This window comes from Nuphar pumila, chromosome 2 (assembly GCF_984573655.1).
Source record: "Nuphar pumila chromosome 2, dmNupPumi1.hap1.1, whole genome shotgun sequence".
In the NCBI taxonomy this organism is placed as follows: domain Eukaryota; kingdom Viridiplantae; phylum Streptophyta; class Magnoliopsida; order Nymphaeales; family Nymphaeaceae; genus Nuphar; species Nuphar pumila.
This window is the reverse complement of record NC_143250.1, coordinates 108,267,582-108,284,017: the sequence shown is the minus strand read 5'-3', so window position 1 is coordinate 108,284,017 and position 16,436 is coordinate 108,267,582. Positions and strand designations below refer to the sequence as shown.

General features: G+C 41.2%; 1 pseudogene across 1 annotated transcript; it reads left to right on the top strand.

The window, feature by feature from the left end:
* The first annotated feature begins 4,679 nt into the window (after positions 1-4,679).
* On the top strand, positions 4,680-6,473 carry LOC149846640 (6-phosphogluconate dehydrogenase, decarboxylating 1, chloroplastic pseudogene; annotated as a pseudogene). The gene has a single exon (XR_016430298.1). The product of XR_016430298.1 is annotated as a 6-phosphogluconate dehydrogenase, decarboxylating 1, chloroplastic pseudogene (transcript).
* The last annotated feature ends 9,963 nt before the right edge of the window (positions 6,474-16,436 follow it).

The window sequence follows — 16,436 nt, the reverse complement described above, 5'->3', positions numbered from 1 at the left end:
TAAATTGATGAACGGAGAAACCACCCCCAAAGGCAGTGTAGTACGCTTGCCGATACAAGGTGTCCTTCGCCCGACCCTTGTCCGATATTTTTGGCTATAACTTTGCAACCATGCATAGGGTAAACAAAGCAACTGTAGGAGTGCCTATACGGGGCTGAAACTAGTTTAGGGAGATATCTCCATCCACAAGCCCAAGACCATGTGAGCGTAGGGATGGCAGTGGACCGGGAGAAAACGGGGCTCCACCCTGCCTTGCCCCGTTTGGACCGGAGATGGAGGTTAAAATCAAAGCCCGCGTGGGGATGGACTTACGTTTTCTCCCACTCCATTCCTGTCCCGATCCCCGCCTCATCCCCAATTCTTCTCAGTGAGCAGCCCCTTGGGGTCTTATCTGAATACATTAGGCTCTGTTTAGGAGCCGTAGTTGAAAGCAGTGATGGGGGGATTCACCAAATCCCAAGCATCTTCGTTGATTGGAGTCACCATTTTGGAAGGAGAGACCGAGATGGGAGTGGTGCTGGGAGGGGAGTAGGTATTATAAATCAGTGGGTTTCAAAAACATCTTCGTGAGGATGTTGTTGCCAAATCCACCGACTTTGTCACCACTCCCAACAACGGCTCCCAAACATAGCCTAGATTGCCTTGGACCTGAGATCAGAGCAGTGAATTCGACATGAGGCCCCAGCAAATTTCAATTCTTGTTTAGATTCGAGAATGGCCAGGGATTCACATATCTTTGGCTTGAGAAGGGAAAATGCGACTCTCTCTCTCTCTCTCTCTGATGGTTTCGCCACAAGGGCTGATTGGATTCAGCTTGAGGGTTATGGTTAACCAGTTTGAACCAAGTACGAGTCCCAGCCCCAGCCAAAAAACTAAGTGTGAGTCCCAGCCGTAAAGCCAAGTCACCAATGGGGGCTCCGCTTGTCTGGTAGGAGCAGCTAGTGCACCTCTCCTTGTGTCCGAACTTTGCAGGTTCAAAACCCAATGGTATAGTTGTATAACTGATAGGGGTTTGCCTAACCTCAGCTTGCCTTTCAAAAATAAAATAAAAGCCAAGAGTCGTTCCAAAAGGTGCCAGTTTCTTCTTTTGGTTCCAGCAAATTTTGTTCAAGTGGGTTTGCAGCTAACCTTTTGTTTTTTTGGATTTATTACCAGAAGAAACTCCACCCAGCATGAAGACCCGGTAGCACTGGCTCAGCCTGCCATACCTATGGTCGTTGTGCCGGCAGCGTACAACTCCGAGGCTAGGATCTTTTTTCCCGAGGCCTATTCTACGCGTGGGCTTGCGCATAAGGGCAACCTCTATGAGAATCCAACCTTGACTGCCCGTCTAGCGGCGAAGGCCCCCACCCCCGCTAAGCCAACCCCCATAGGGCAGTTTCCCACCAACCTAGTGTTATCATGAACGTGTTCAGTCTGTCAACTCTGGCTGAATTAAAACAAGCATGAAACACGTTTACTTGCGTCTCTTTGTTTCAAAATCACATGAGATTCGGGATTCATATTATTCAAAATCACAATGTGGAGAATACGATTTGGAATGACATGAAAAGTGAGTAAAACGGGCTTCAATGTGATTTCAAATCTCACCATTGCGAGAGAAGTGCTCCTCGTTGCCTTTCATGTCTTCTTTTTTTTTCCCTATCCTCAACCATCTAAAATGAATCTCAGGGTGCGTTTGATGGCGTGGGAGAAGTTTTCCCCTCACGGAACTTCATTTCCCTTTTCAGTGGGGCCCACATCCACCCATTTTTTTTGTGCCATTTTTTGATAGAGTTTCTCCCCAATAAAAAAGGGGAAAAAAAGACCCGTGGGGAACCATGCAACTTTTTCCTCCGGGTACCCTGGGCATCAAACACGCCCTTAAGCTACCAAACTTGTGGGCCAAAAGATCCATCTACTTAAGATTTGAGTGGGCCTGGTATTGGTAGCAGATTACTGCGTTTGACATAATGAAAAGTGCTTAATCAGATACTAAAAAGGTTATAAGATTTTATTTGGCCGGGACATAATTACCTGTTTGACAGAGTTTCTTTTTCTTATGACAAGGAATCTTTGCCAAAGTGAGAAGAAAGTCTGGGGTGGAGTCCCGCAACACAGCTCTGAAAGCTACAAACACACCCTTGCACCAGTGGGGTTTGTTCAGTGGCTTCATCTCAGCACCCTCACAATCACCCTACTGGCCATGCAGGCAACTCTCACGGTGGTTATCAATGCACATTGACACTTATTTATAATAAATTAATAAACATATTTTGTATAAAAATATTTTTAATTACAGTGTTTTTTTTTTTTGCAGTTAATTTTATTATGCAACATACTTCAAAAAAGAAAAAATACACCTTCACAAAGTTGATACCTATTCAACTATGAGTTGAATAATAGATATCCTCATCAAACCCTATCCGTACCAGTATGGGCGCAAACGGATCAGATATGGGTAGATACTCATCCGAGTCTAACATGCTATTTTTGGATTTGAATCTTCTAAGGAAAATTGGATTACCTTTGTATTCAGATTAGTATTTTATAAGTTGAATCTGGTTTTGATCCAATTGTATTTTTTTTGCATGCAAATTAGCTTGTTATATTTTATTTTCCCAAATCCGATATCACCACATGTAATTCAAATAGGGTTTCATCTAAGGATGTCAAGACTTTATCTGATATTCAACCAAATTTGATGCTGTTTAGTTGTGTTTGGTAAGTCAAAACAATATCCGATTATAATTGGATGTCGATATATATTTTTTCTTTTGAATCAAAGAAATATTTAAATCCATTTTTACATGTAAAAAACCCGGATCTGGTATGAGCTTGTCACCATCCAAATCCGAATCCTTTTAACCAACATCTGATCAGTCCAATACCGTCGGCCACATCTGATCCTAATCTGAATGGTTTACATCCATAGTTTCAACCTTGCATTCTTAATATTTGTTTGGGACTTGGATCTGCTATTTGTATTTTAGATTCAGATTCAAAGCCAACCGGATACAGCCTTAATCCGATTAGTTTGCATATTTATTGCCAATAGTGATGGCAGTGGACCGGGGCAGGTATGGGGGACAAGGTCTCCACCCCGCCCCGTCTCAAAATCTTGCCCTCCATCCCTGCTTGCATCCCTACAATGGTTTCGATTTTAACCTCCATTACTATTTTATGTCCTTCAAACAAGGCGAGGTGGGACCTCATTTTTTCTTTGTCCAAAGAAGGATTGGGGATGAGATGGAGGTCCATTTCAGACTTCATCCCCGATCTAAACGGGGCGAGGAGGGGTGGGGCATGTTCCCCCCTCATTCACTACAAACAACAACTATGCCTTCATCCCAAAACAATTGGGGTTGGCGATATGAACAAAAAAAAATCATTCTGGGTCTTCCACATGAATCTTTCTCCTCCAATCATTTTTATCCAATGCCATGTCCTCGATGAGGTTCAAAGCATTCATATCATTTCCTATCATCTTCATCCAAGTTTTCTTAGGCCTACCCCAACCTCTTTTAACTAATATATTTTTTCTTTTCTCCATCCTTCTAATTGGAGCATCATTAGGCCTTCGCCGAATATGTTCAAACCATCGTAAACGATCATCTCTCATCTTATTTTCAATGGATGTAACGTCTACCTACTTATGTATCTTCTCGTTTCGAATCTTAACTTTTATTGTATTTTCACACATTCATCTAAGCATACGCATCTCATCTACACTCATTTTTTGAATATGATGTCTTTTGACAACCCAACATTTTGTACCATATAGTAAAGCGGGCCTAATTGTCGTCTTATAAAACTTTTCCTCCAACCGCAATGGCATTGTACGATCGCACAACACTTCTGTTGCACTTTTTCATTTCATTCACCCAACCTTTATCGTATGATTTACATTTACATCAATTTTTTCATACTTTTAAATTATAGATCCCAAATATTTGATACAGTCATCCACCAGTATTTCTTGCTCACCAAACTTCACTACATTCTCATCACTACTTTGTTGCTTACTAAACTAAATACATTGTCTTACTCTTACTCAACTTAAAACCTTTTGCTTCAAATACCTGTCTCCATAATTCTAACTTAACATTGACCCCAACTCTATACTCATCAATCAAAACAATATCATCAGCACCACACATTTGAGATTCCCAACCTCCCTGACGTGCGACTGGAGATGTGTGTGCAGGGTAGGCAATATAATCAATAATATCTTAATAAACAAACAAAAAAATCCTAAACCAAACCCCAAAAGGTTTTACACATTAAAGGTCCCAGTTCGATCCGGGGCATCACCATTAGCATGTTGTAATGTTTTTAAATTGCCCCAAGAGGGGTTAGCGTAGTGGGCTGAGGCCTTGGCTGCTATACGATAGTCAAGGTTCGATTCTTATGGGCGGTGCTTTTCTGCACAAGCCAATGCGTAGCATAAAGTCAGGAGCTCGAAATTTTATAGTGTTGGGACAACCCCATAGGTATGGCAGACAGAGCCCGTCCGATCAGGTCTTCTTGCCGGGTGAGGTTCATTCGGGTTATAAATTAAAAAAATAAACTCAAAAAAAAAAAAAAAAACCCAAAAAGCATCGCACGTAGCACACCAGCGCCCCCACCAATCCCATTACCAACCCCAATATAACGACCACCCTCCGCCCAACCCTTTCGCCCCTTGAAAGGTCCGCTCTTCATCGTCTATCAGCAGAGAGAGAGAGAGAGAGAGAGAGAGAGAGAGGGGAAATGGAGTCAGCAGCACTATCGCGCATCGGGCTGGCGGGACTGGCGGTGATGGGCCAGAACCTGGCGCTCAACGTCGCCGAGAAGGGCTTCCCTATCTCCGTCTACAACCGCACTGCCTCCCGCATCGACGACACCCTCGACCGCGCCCGGCAGGAGGGCGACGACCTCCCGCTCACCGGCCACTACTCCCCACGCGAGTTCGTACTCTCCATCCGGCGGCCCCGGTCCATCATCATCCTCGTCAAGGCCGGCTCCCCGGTCGATCACACCATCGCATCCTTCTCCCCCTTCCTCGAGCACGGTGACTCCATCATCGACGGCGGCAACGAGTGGTACGAGAACACCGAGCGCCGCGCCGCCGAGGCCGCCGGCGCCGGCCTCCTCTACTTGGGAATGGGCGTCTCTGGCGGCGAGGATGGCGCCCGGAACGGACCCTCCCTCATGCCCGGCGGATCCCTCCAGGCGTACCGCAACGTCGAGGACGTCCTCGCTAGGGTCGCCGCCCAGGTCGACGACGGCCCCTGCGTCACCTACATCGGCGAGGGTGGCTCCGGCAACTTCGTCAAGATGGTTCACAACGGGATCGAGTACGGCGATATGCAGCTCATCGCCGAGGCCTACGACGTGCTGCGGACCGTCGGCGGGCTGTCGAACGCCGAATTGGCGGCGACGTTCGCCGATTGGAACAGCAGCGAGCTCGAGAGCTTCCTGATCGAGATCACGGCCGATATCTTTGGGGTTAGGGACGAGCTCGGTGCGGGGGATCTGGTGGACAAGATACTGGACAAGACGGGGATGAAGGGGACCGGGAAGTGGACGGTCCAGCAGGCGGCCGAGCTCTCGGTCGCGGCGCCGACTATCGCAGCGTCGCTCGATTGCCGGTACCTCAGCGGGTTGAAAGAGGAGAGGGAGGCGGCGGATAGGGTCTTCAGGGAGGTGGGTTTGGGGGAAGGGTTTGCGGGGAAGAGGGGGATCGATAAGCAGGCGCTCGTGGACGACGTGAGGCAGGCGCTGTACGCGTCGAAGATCTGCAGCTACGCGCAGGGGATGAACCTCCTGCGGGCCAAGAGCGCGGAGAAGGGGTGGAATCTGAACCTCGGCGAGCTCGCGAGGATCTGGAAGGGCGGGTGCATAATCCGCGCCGTGTTCCTCGACCGGATCAAGAGGGCGTACGAGCGGAACCCGCAGCTCGCGAGCTTGCTGGTCGATCCGGACTTCGCGAGGGAGATGGTGCAGCGTCAGGCGGCGTGGAGGAGGGTCGTGGGGCTGGCGATCGAGGCGGGGATCAGCACGCCCGGGATGAGCGCGAGCCTGGCGTATTTCGATACCTACCGGAGGGCGAGGCTTCCAGCGAACCTGGTGCAGGCGCAGAGGGACCTGTTCGGGGCGCACACGTACGAGCGCGTGGACCGCCCGGGATCGTTCCACACGGAGTGGACGAAGCTTGCCAGGGGGAGGAAGCCTGGAGCCGGTGCTCTGAACTAAGTGATATTGATCTGTTTGCTTTGTTTCTTCGCCTTTTCTTTTTTAGCATAGATTCTGCTGTGATTTTTGTTGTATTCATCAGAAATCTTGATGTGGGTTTTCATTTCTTCTTTTCTCCGAATTTGAAATGGGAATGTTGCCGTTTGCACTTCTTCTTAGAGGAAACAAGTTGAATTTTTTCGATAGGGCGCCTCTGTTGACCTGTTTTCTGGTGAATTTAAATAATAGAGACATGCCTTTCAAGATTGTTCTCATTGGAATTGATTGGTTTTTTATTCCTTTCTGCCTTCTTCTCTCATCTTTATGTTTGAAGCTAGAGAGTGTGACCTGTTTTCTTGTGAAAATACAAACATTTGCAGTACATTTTAGCATTTTTACGTTATAATGAATGGAAAATGCCATTGGAGAATGCACGCAAGGGAGGCAACGAGCCGACATGAATTCTCTTAAAAAAAGGCACTGCCAATAGTAATTGAAACCTTAGAAATTCATTATAAATTTGATTTGTCTATTTCGAGCATGAACACTGTGGGATAGGCATTTTTCTACAGCTGTAAGGAGCATGAAATGTTAGTGGAAATGCCTTGTTCTTCACTGTTCATTGGATGGTACAAACTTCTTGAAAATTTTGGATGAAAGTTATAGAGAAGATATGGGTGGTTAGCGAGCACCACTAACAAATATGTGGAAATTAGGAAATGAATATGCTGGATAAAGAAGCCTTTCCTGAATATATGCAACCAACCCCAGTAAAATATTCCTCAACTGTTTTACAAGCTTTGATTTTTCATTAGCTTTGAAATGAGTGTTCTTCCCATTCTAAACATAAATGTTCCAAGTAGGAAATAGCCTTTGTGTATGCATTTGGCAGACGTGGTTTTTCCTTCTAATGGAGAGAGAGAGAGAGAGAGAGAGAGAGAGAGAGAGAGAGAGAGAGAGAGAGAGAGAGAGAGAGAGAGAGACTGTAAATGCAAGGGCATACAACCAAGACATCTCAAGAAAGGTGAGAAGGGTGAGGCCTTTGAATAGTATCCCAAACATTTTGGGAATGAGCATAAAGCACAGACTTGCGGATCCAAGAATGGTTTATGTCCTGTACAACTCTTCAGGAGCTTTACTTAAAGGGACCAGGATTCTCTTTTCCAAGTAAACAATTGTGTAAGCAAAGGCCAAGCCTTCACTATGCTTTATAGAATTATAGGAAATGCTCTGGTGACGGCAATCAATTGTTGGCATCCCAAGGAGGACTTCAAGAGAAAATTGTTCAAGGAAGCCATGAGCTTGCACCAGTTACTGGCATTTATCCTCTGAAAAACTCGATGTAACATCCATCATTCCAACTGTTCCATTTATAAGAAAAATCAGTATTTTTAAGATGTGTGATTTGTTGTGTGCCACAGTCGGGATCTTTAAGGAAATGGTGGATAAAGGTCCATCTGAAGGCTCTCAGAAGAAGTGACTAGAAGGACCATTTGTTGAATGGTGGTTAATAGCCCTTAAGGAAAGCGGTTTAGGACCTTGCTGGAAGTGAGCAGAAGCACCATTTACTGAACTGTGACTAAGAACCATTTTTTGAACTGGTCGAAATCCCTCCAGAAATCGTATGTTCTAATACTTCTTAATCCATACTTTGCTTTAGGTGTGACACCCATCCTAGATGTTTTTTTGCAGCAATATACTGTGACTTTTTGGTTAAAATCTCTGGTTGAACATTTGAGCCTTTGCAGCAAGGGCCTCAGTATCAAGGTTGACGTGGTGACAGCCATTCAATTAGCAAGGTGGAGGTTGTTGAGATTGTCGCATGTCTAAAACACTTACTACAAAATGCTTCATTTCATTGCAGTCTTTTTGGAAACGATAAAGGGTGACATCTTTGAGAGGGGAACATGGAAGTGATGAATGAAGTGTTTGTTTTATAAACTCATGAATCAATCTTATGCTTACTCTCTTCATCTAAACACAGTAGTTTTGTGAAAGCGTTATGTGAAAAGGGATTCTCAAGGAGACCACTGATCAACATCCTTTTGTCTGTTTGATCTCAATCTTCAAATGCATGGTCCTCATTGAAAGTGACTAGGCTGCACTTTACAAGGTGTGGATAGAGGCTGACTAACTCTTGTCTGTGATTACCACTGCAGTGGTTACCCAGTTACCCATGTGGTCAGCGGGGTCCTGTGTCAAGTTGAATGGCCTGGATCTAATCCTGCTGGTGCATGGGAGCTGCAGTTGCTTATCTCGGTTGGGGAATGTTAGGCTGGGTGGTTGTGTCCTCAACTCGGAGTTTTACCTTTCAGGAAGGTGGGCCCATTAAGTGACCCGGCTCTCTGTGAGGGTTTTCCTTCATCATAAAAAAATAATAACTCTTGTCTGTGACTAACAGTCTAGTCTCTTCTTCCGTCCTTAAGCCTCATACAATTTAGCATTGCTGAAAACAAGTCTTCCCTATGCTTCTTTTTGAATTGATTAATCTGTTGCTAACTCTTTCTTGCTTATGATATCGTTTGTAGTCCACTCCCCTTCTCACTAACACCATGATTGAGTGCATGATCCTTTTAATGCAAATCATGCTATTACTGCTTATGCATTTTCTACACTCCTTCATGAAGTCTGATGTTCAGGGTGCTTCTTCAGAAGATGCCCCATGATGCCAGCACAAGGATCCATCTACAGTGTAAACTGAGGGATACATTGAAATGCTATACAAGTGGGCGAATAAAGCTGTTTTCATTTAGTGGATAGCTATGTCACAGTAGAATGCCTTCCTGGTACGTCTCTGGTGTACTATCAGACACAAAATTCAATTGTTGTCTTAAATAAAAAAGAAAACTACAGGGACAAACTCAGTTGTCAATATGCTAGGCAAGCAGGTCTTGGCATAGCAGTCTCTGCATTCTTTGTTGCTGTTTGTCTTCCCTGGCTTTCTTTTCTTGATGCTATTTGTTACACCACCTCTTTTAAGTTTTAAATTATCAATGTCTATTCAATTCCAGTTCTAGAGCACCTGCTTTGTAGCAACAAGCTGCTATCGTGAATGGACTTGCAGTGCATTTACGAGGGCTTAATTTCTTCTGGCAGAGTATCTTTTTCATGTATGGAACTTGTTCCATAGCATAAGATGGGGGTGGATGACAGGGAATTGCATTTAAAATAGGATTTATTCATCATCAAATATGATGGTATTTGACGACTTGCTGATTGCTGTCCCTAGAATTTACTGCAATTTGGATTGTCATCTGATTAGCCTTGGGTTGCAAAATGTCGTTCAATGTGAAACTTGATAGATTAAATAATATTTGCTGTTGGCTGGGCCAAGTAGTTCGCCCAAAGCCACCCTCTATGTTAGACTACATAAGTTGGGGGTGGATTTCACAGAATTGGTTCTGTGATGGGATTTATCCTCTGTAAAGTTTGATAATTGTCGGCCCCTAGAATCTACTGCAATCAGGATGGTCATCTGGTGGCCTTTGGTTGCAAATTGTATGTCCAATATAAGATATAGATTGAATAATGTTGGCTGTTGATTGGGCCAAGTAGTTCAAACAACCACATCTCTCTCTTACACACACACACAGCATAGAATCATTTTGGATAGTCCAACCTGGCTTTGTGGGTCACTCTCCATTGAACCTGGCTTTGCAAAGTTATCATTATCGCGTAGCCTACTCAATTGAATGCCTGATGTTTGTGATCACAGCATGCTGTCAAAGAACTGCTGCAAATTTGTTTTGTTCATGCCAATCTTTATTTTGAATCACTTCTATTTTCCTGGAGATTGTTTCTTCGATTCATTGTGTGTACAATGGTTGGCATTCTTGGAACTTTGTGTCCGATTGGTCAAACCTGACTCGGTGACTTGGCCAAGTAGTTCAAACAACTCTCTCTCTCTCTCTGTTCGGGTGCCTTGAAGTGTGAATGTTCTTCCGCCTCGATGGATATGTAGACCCTGAGGGTATGTTTGATCATTTGTTCAGGGTTGGACGAAATGAACAAAAAGCATATAATAGGGAAATTGGTTTTGTTTGTTTTGTAACAACTGTTTCAAGTCCAACGTTTGTTTGGACCTTACTCAAATGCTATGTTTCAAATGTCCGTTGTTTGATGACGATGTGTGGATAACTTGGACAGTCATGGATGATGGGTCAAATTACTTTGTTTTGGATTGTATGACCCGATCCGTTCACTATTTTATATGTTTTAACAAGTTTATTGTGGTTTTTTGCCCGGATATAAATCCAATTACGAAATTATATCTAAATTCATGATTTTTTGTGCTGAATATGGATTTGAAATTAGATTTTTGCCTCAAATATGGATCTCGAATGAAATTTTTGCCTCGAATATGGATTTTTGCTCTAAATAAGGATCTCAAATTGGATTTTTGTCATGAATATAGATCTCAAATTGGATTTTTGACCCAAATATGAATTTTTGCCTCGAATATAGATCTCGAATTGGATATTTTTTCTAAATATTTATTTTTGCCTTGAATATGGATCTCAAATTGGATTTTTGCCTTAAATATGAATCTCAAATTGGATTTTTGCCCCGAATATGAATCTCTAATTGGATTTTGCCTTAGATATGGATTTTTGACCCAAATATGGATATGATTTTTTACCTAAATTTGGCAAAAAGAAAAAAATATAGATGTTTGATCGAATGATTTTAATGTGTGATTAAGAAAGGTTTCAAAATGTGGTAAAATTTTGTGACAATAAAAAAATATCAATTTTATATTAAAAAAATAGTGGTGGTTGACTAATTCTTTCAAAAATTGGCAAACAATTTTACAAAAAAATACAAGAATTAGGGCAGGATGGAGGTATACATAGTACACCTTTTTGAACTGGAACCACTTTTAAAATAAGGAAAAACCCTTTAAGATAGCTGGCCAGGTCGCATACTTTCTCTCCTTAAGATGAGGAAGTCAAAGGATCATGTTCTTCACCAGATTTATAAGTTATTGGATTGTGAGCAAATGCTTTCATGCGTGGAATATTAAAAGATACCCTAAGATTAGGTTATTCAAGTAAGAAAGCCTGCTATCATTCTCAAGAAAGGGAGACATCGCAACTTTTTTGCTTTAGTTTCTCTTCTTTTAAATTTTTTTTATTGATCCTTCATAGACAATATATATATATATATATATATATATATATATATATATATATATATATATATATATATATATATATATCGAACGGTTCGGATCTCCCAATTACCAACACTAAAGTGAAATCCAGCCTACTGATGTTGAGCCTTTTCAATCATAAGGTCTCTTTGTGTGGAAGAGTAGTGCTAAATTATTTCATCTTTGTGTATGTGTATTACTTTTGTAACACAGAACATAAGTTTCTTAGTGTTTAACTATTTTGTTGAAAAGAGACAAAATCTAGGCTCACTAGCGGCAATGCAACAAATTATCAAATATATTAGTGTCATGGTGTTGTCAGGCCCTTGACAAATTATCAATGGGTGAAATCCAACGACTATGCCTGTCTCAAACAGAATAGCAAATATATTAACAAAACTACAGTAATTGTTGATTATTGTGATTGTGAGAAGAGAAACCTTTATTGCAACATCAATCAACGAGCTTAAATTATGAGTCATTGGTGATCAATATTATCCCAATCCTTGGAGATACTACAGGAGTCTTGCATCAAGTTTTTCTGTTACAAGGTGAAAATCCATCCTTCAATTTCGACAACATAACCATGGTTTGCTTCCTCTTGTATTCATAAATCAAAGAACCCATGGCATCTTAAGATTTGAAGATCAAATTTCATAACTTGTCGACTTCAATATGTGTAGAAAGTTTGATACTGTTGTTCTTTGTTAGATACAACATATGCTACAGAGTAGATACTGCTGTTCTTTGTTAGATCTACTCAGTATGGTAGCAGGATTCACTAAGTGTGGGAAATACAATTTTTACTTCCAGGGAATTGGGATGGCATTTGTATAACTGTATTATTATTCCATAGGTGACATTAAATCAGGGAAATGCTTTATCATTATCCATTTAAATAGGTGGCCACGATTGCTGCTAACCCCCCACATTTCCCAAGAACGATCATCCAACCAAAACACAATAGATTCCGAGAACAGATCAAGCTTGGACCTAAGTCAGTCATTCTGGCATGGAATGATTCGAATTCCAGTTGAACCACTACCAGCCTATGATAACTGAAGGTAAAGCTCCACTCAAACCTGAAAGTGAATTTGAAATTTGAAAAAGGCAGCCTACCTAGAGAATCTTGCTTTCCAAGCAAAAACACTTTATCACTGTAACAAGATGCACTGGAGAATCTTCTAGATTCCAACATGGTTCAGTGAATTTCAGAAGGACATAACATTAACACCAACAGCAACAATCGGGTACAATCTTTGTGAATTTTCAAGTAATTTCATGCAGTATTAAACATACATTTGTAGCCTTCTAAGGAGATCAAAAGCAAAAGGTATAGACCTGGCCATGGAAAATGTAGTTTTAAATTTCATAAAAGCAAAATGTAGAACTACTGCACCGTGAATGGAGTAAAAATGTGTTAGTAAAAATAAATAGAAAACTGTGGAGTGGCAGGGGAAAAGCAAAAACTGTAACCTGTGCCTTAAAATTTTACAAAAACAGACTTTCATTTTATATCAATTGTCTGTTTTCAAGAAGGAATATGGGTTGTCAACCAGTCAGGACATATTCAGAGCTTATTGTGGAAAGTTTATAAATATGAAGACACAAGCCACAAAGTCTAGAAGAAGTGAATAATAAATTGCCAAATCAAAATAATTTATGGCTTTAAAATCTTTAGGTCCTACACCGCTAGCCATTTGGGGTTATTTCACAGACCAAGATTATATAGAACAGAATGAACCAGTCAATTAATCAGCCCAAATTTTGTTGAGAACAATGTAGGAGTTTTGGACAAGAGATGTTTAACCCTAGTAGTTCTTCATGACTGATGGATTTATCTTAAAACTAAGATAGTGCTAGATGCTCAAACACCAAAGAAGGCCTTTCTAGTGAATCATTTCCATAAGCTAATCAGTTAAAAAGCACCACATTATGAATGTTTGTAAAAAAAACAGAGTAATCGAGAATCAGATTGCAAAAACTTCCACCATCCAACCATCATGATTGCAGAACACAAAGAGGGGTTGAAAAAAAAAGCAAGTTTCGTAAGAACCCACAACACCAAGAGAGTAGAAAGCATATAACAGAAACAAGACTAGCAATACTCACTTGATGTTCACACCATTCTTGGAAACAAAAGAAGAAACTTTCATGGAAACCTCATAAATTAGTAACAGGAAAGAATTCATTAATAAATTCGTAATGAATTCAAGGTGATTCAACACAAATTCACAATGAACAGGAAATGCCACATGGAGCCTCATAAATTCATGTCACAAATTCAGAGGAATGACAAGCGAGATGCTCTCTTATAGGCAAATATCACTTTATCAATGTATCCAAACCAATACGGCAAATTTCTATTGTAAATGTATATTTCATCAATTTCAAGAATCCAATTCCGAAAAAAAGGTAAAAGCCCATCTCCACATAAACAGAGTAAACAAACAAGTGAGATAATAGTTTATGACAGCAATACTACTTGGTCTCTCAGAACAAGCAGTTATAGTTTGTGAACTCATTCTAGAATCAACCTATATTCTCAAATACATACATTTCATTCATTAAAATATCAGCAGTATCATAAATCCAAAATGTGCAAAGTGAGAGTATAATAGTATGTAAGAAAGTATCATACTATGTGAACCACTTACCCAAGGCCCCAAAAGTGTACATCCATCTAGCATGAAAAAACATGAATATACTAGGAAAAAGCATAAAATCCAGAATAGTATTACGACATAACAAATGCATCATCTTTTCGAACTTCGTGTAGTCGCTCTTTCACTCATCTCTAGTTGCTACACCTTAATCATCAATTTTGCAATAAACATGTATATTGAATATGTGACAAAAATCAATGTTATTGAATATGTAACATGGTTGCAATAAATATGTATATTGAATGTGTAACAATATTATAACATGTAATATTTTAATAAAGAAATATTTAACAAAATGATCAATATCAAAAAATCAACATAAGTATTTGTGCAAATGCATACCTAAACATTTGCTGATAATTTGAAATCCAGTCAATCAACCCAACATTTTAGATCCGTATTCTGGAACAAAACTGTTAACAAAACTGCATTTCCAAGGACTATTATTAAGTCCAATGCCCTCATACGTGTGTTTGCAGTAATCTCAAGGTCAAAGGTACTGAAGAAGATAGTTAACAACATCAGTCTCAAGGTCAAAGGTAACTCACACACTATGAATCGAGTCAGAGGGGCTAGTTTGGCCTAGTAAGCCCAAGTGACTTATCATTTCTAGTTGAACATGGGTCTCAGCTCATTTCTAGTGTTTGATGTCCCTGTAACTCGAGCATCACTGTTGGTCTGTTTGATCGTTTAGCTAGTCAGAAATTGGTGAGATCTGGTGCAATGTCTGAACCTCTAAGGGCCTTTATGTCTGATCAACATCTGCGTGCGACTATATCTAGATCAGGTTTGACAAAAACCGAGTGTGACACCGTCATATCAGCTGGATCAGGACCGAGCTTGAACCCATTGTCAACCAAGGCCAGCGAAAAGTCCCCTAATTTGATCCCTAGTCCTCTAACCATACCAACAAGTTACAAGATTTATTAAAATTTCTAGAACAATTGTGATATTTAAGTAAAAAATATCGATGCTTTTTTCACTTAAATGGATTGAGATTGGATCGTGATATATGTTTTTTTTATTCGCAAAATCTGCGAGAAACATTTATTTGCCTTTCACATTTTTTTTTAATTCAGATTTGGGCCAATATATTTTGTTGGATCTATGTTACAATCTAGATTGAATGCAACAAAATTGTGCTTTTATTAGAACCTTTTTCAATTAATTTCGGAATTATCATATAAATTTCCGATCTGGACTGATATCTACTTAGCCAGTCCTCATTTGGAGACCTAGATTTAGATTTGCTGCTTTAATTTTTGAATATGGATTTGGATCAACTTGAGCCAACCTGTATCCAATCCTTTTGCTCCCCATTATGAATTTTGGGATTTAAATGGGTCTGATTTTGTTAGGATGCAGGGATTACTTATCTCACCTAATTGAGTTCAGAGTCGGATTGAATAGGCTTATACCAGATCTGGATCCTACTTGTTTTTATTTTTTTTTCCTATGAGGAACGGAGAAACCACGCCTAGAGTAAGAGATCTGGTCAATGCCTGCCAACCTATAGTCGCTTCTCTGGCGGCGTAAAACAGTGGCACACCCCTCTCCCCCAGGAAGTCGCGTTGCTTTGGCTATAATGCAAGGGGTTGACGCCGGTGGGATTGGAACCACCCCCATCCCACTGCACCAAAACCGCTTGGGACTGGATCCTACTAACTTAAATAGCTAATGGGATATGTAATGAGATTAGATTTCTATTGGATTCAAATTCAGATTCACATGTAAAACTTTTTGCCAAACCCAAATCCAATTAATACTTGGGCATTGCCCACTGTACTGAATCCCAATAAATCGATTAGGATCCACACAGATGACCCAAATCCGAACCGTTGGTATGATTCGGATCCACTCGGATATGACCCAAATGCGAACCGACTGTAACCCCCGATTCGATTCGGTTCACAAACGAAACCGACTCAAACAAACAGTTACAACACCAACCACTCTTCAACTAACCACAAAGCCACACGTCATAAAAAGATCTGCGTCCAATCCCCGCGTCCCCCATGAGCATGCAACACCATCTTGCCACGTGTCCAATCTCCCTCCAACCCCAACCATGGATCCCCATCAGGGGTCCAAGGCAACCAACGGCTCAGATAAACCACAGCATTAAGCAAAACGCTTTATGAACCGTTGGATCAGTTTCTAACCTTCAACCCCCAAAAGGTCGTCATCATGCTGACGTAATAATAATAAAACCAGAAAATTCCAAAGAAATCGTTGAGGCAGAAAACCGGAATTAGCTGCGATCAACAAACACTATCGATCGGGAATTCGAATTCCTTCGTTTGAATTCTCTCTCTCTCTCTCTCTCTCTCTCTCTCTCTCTCTCTCTCTTCCTTCTTCCGCCGTTTCTGTTTTCTGTATGAGTTTTTTGCAGAGGAGTCCTGGAGCCGAAGCACGGCTCAAGC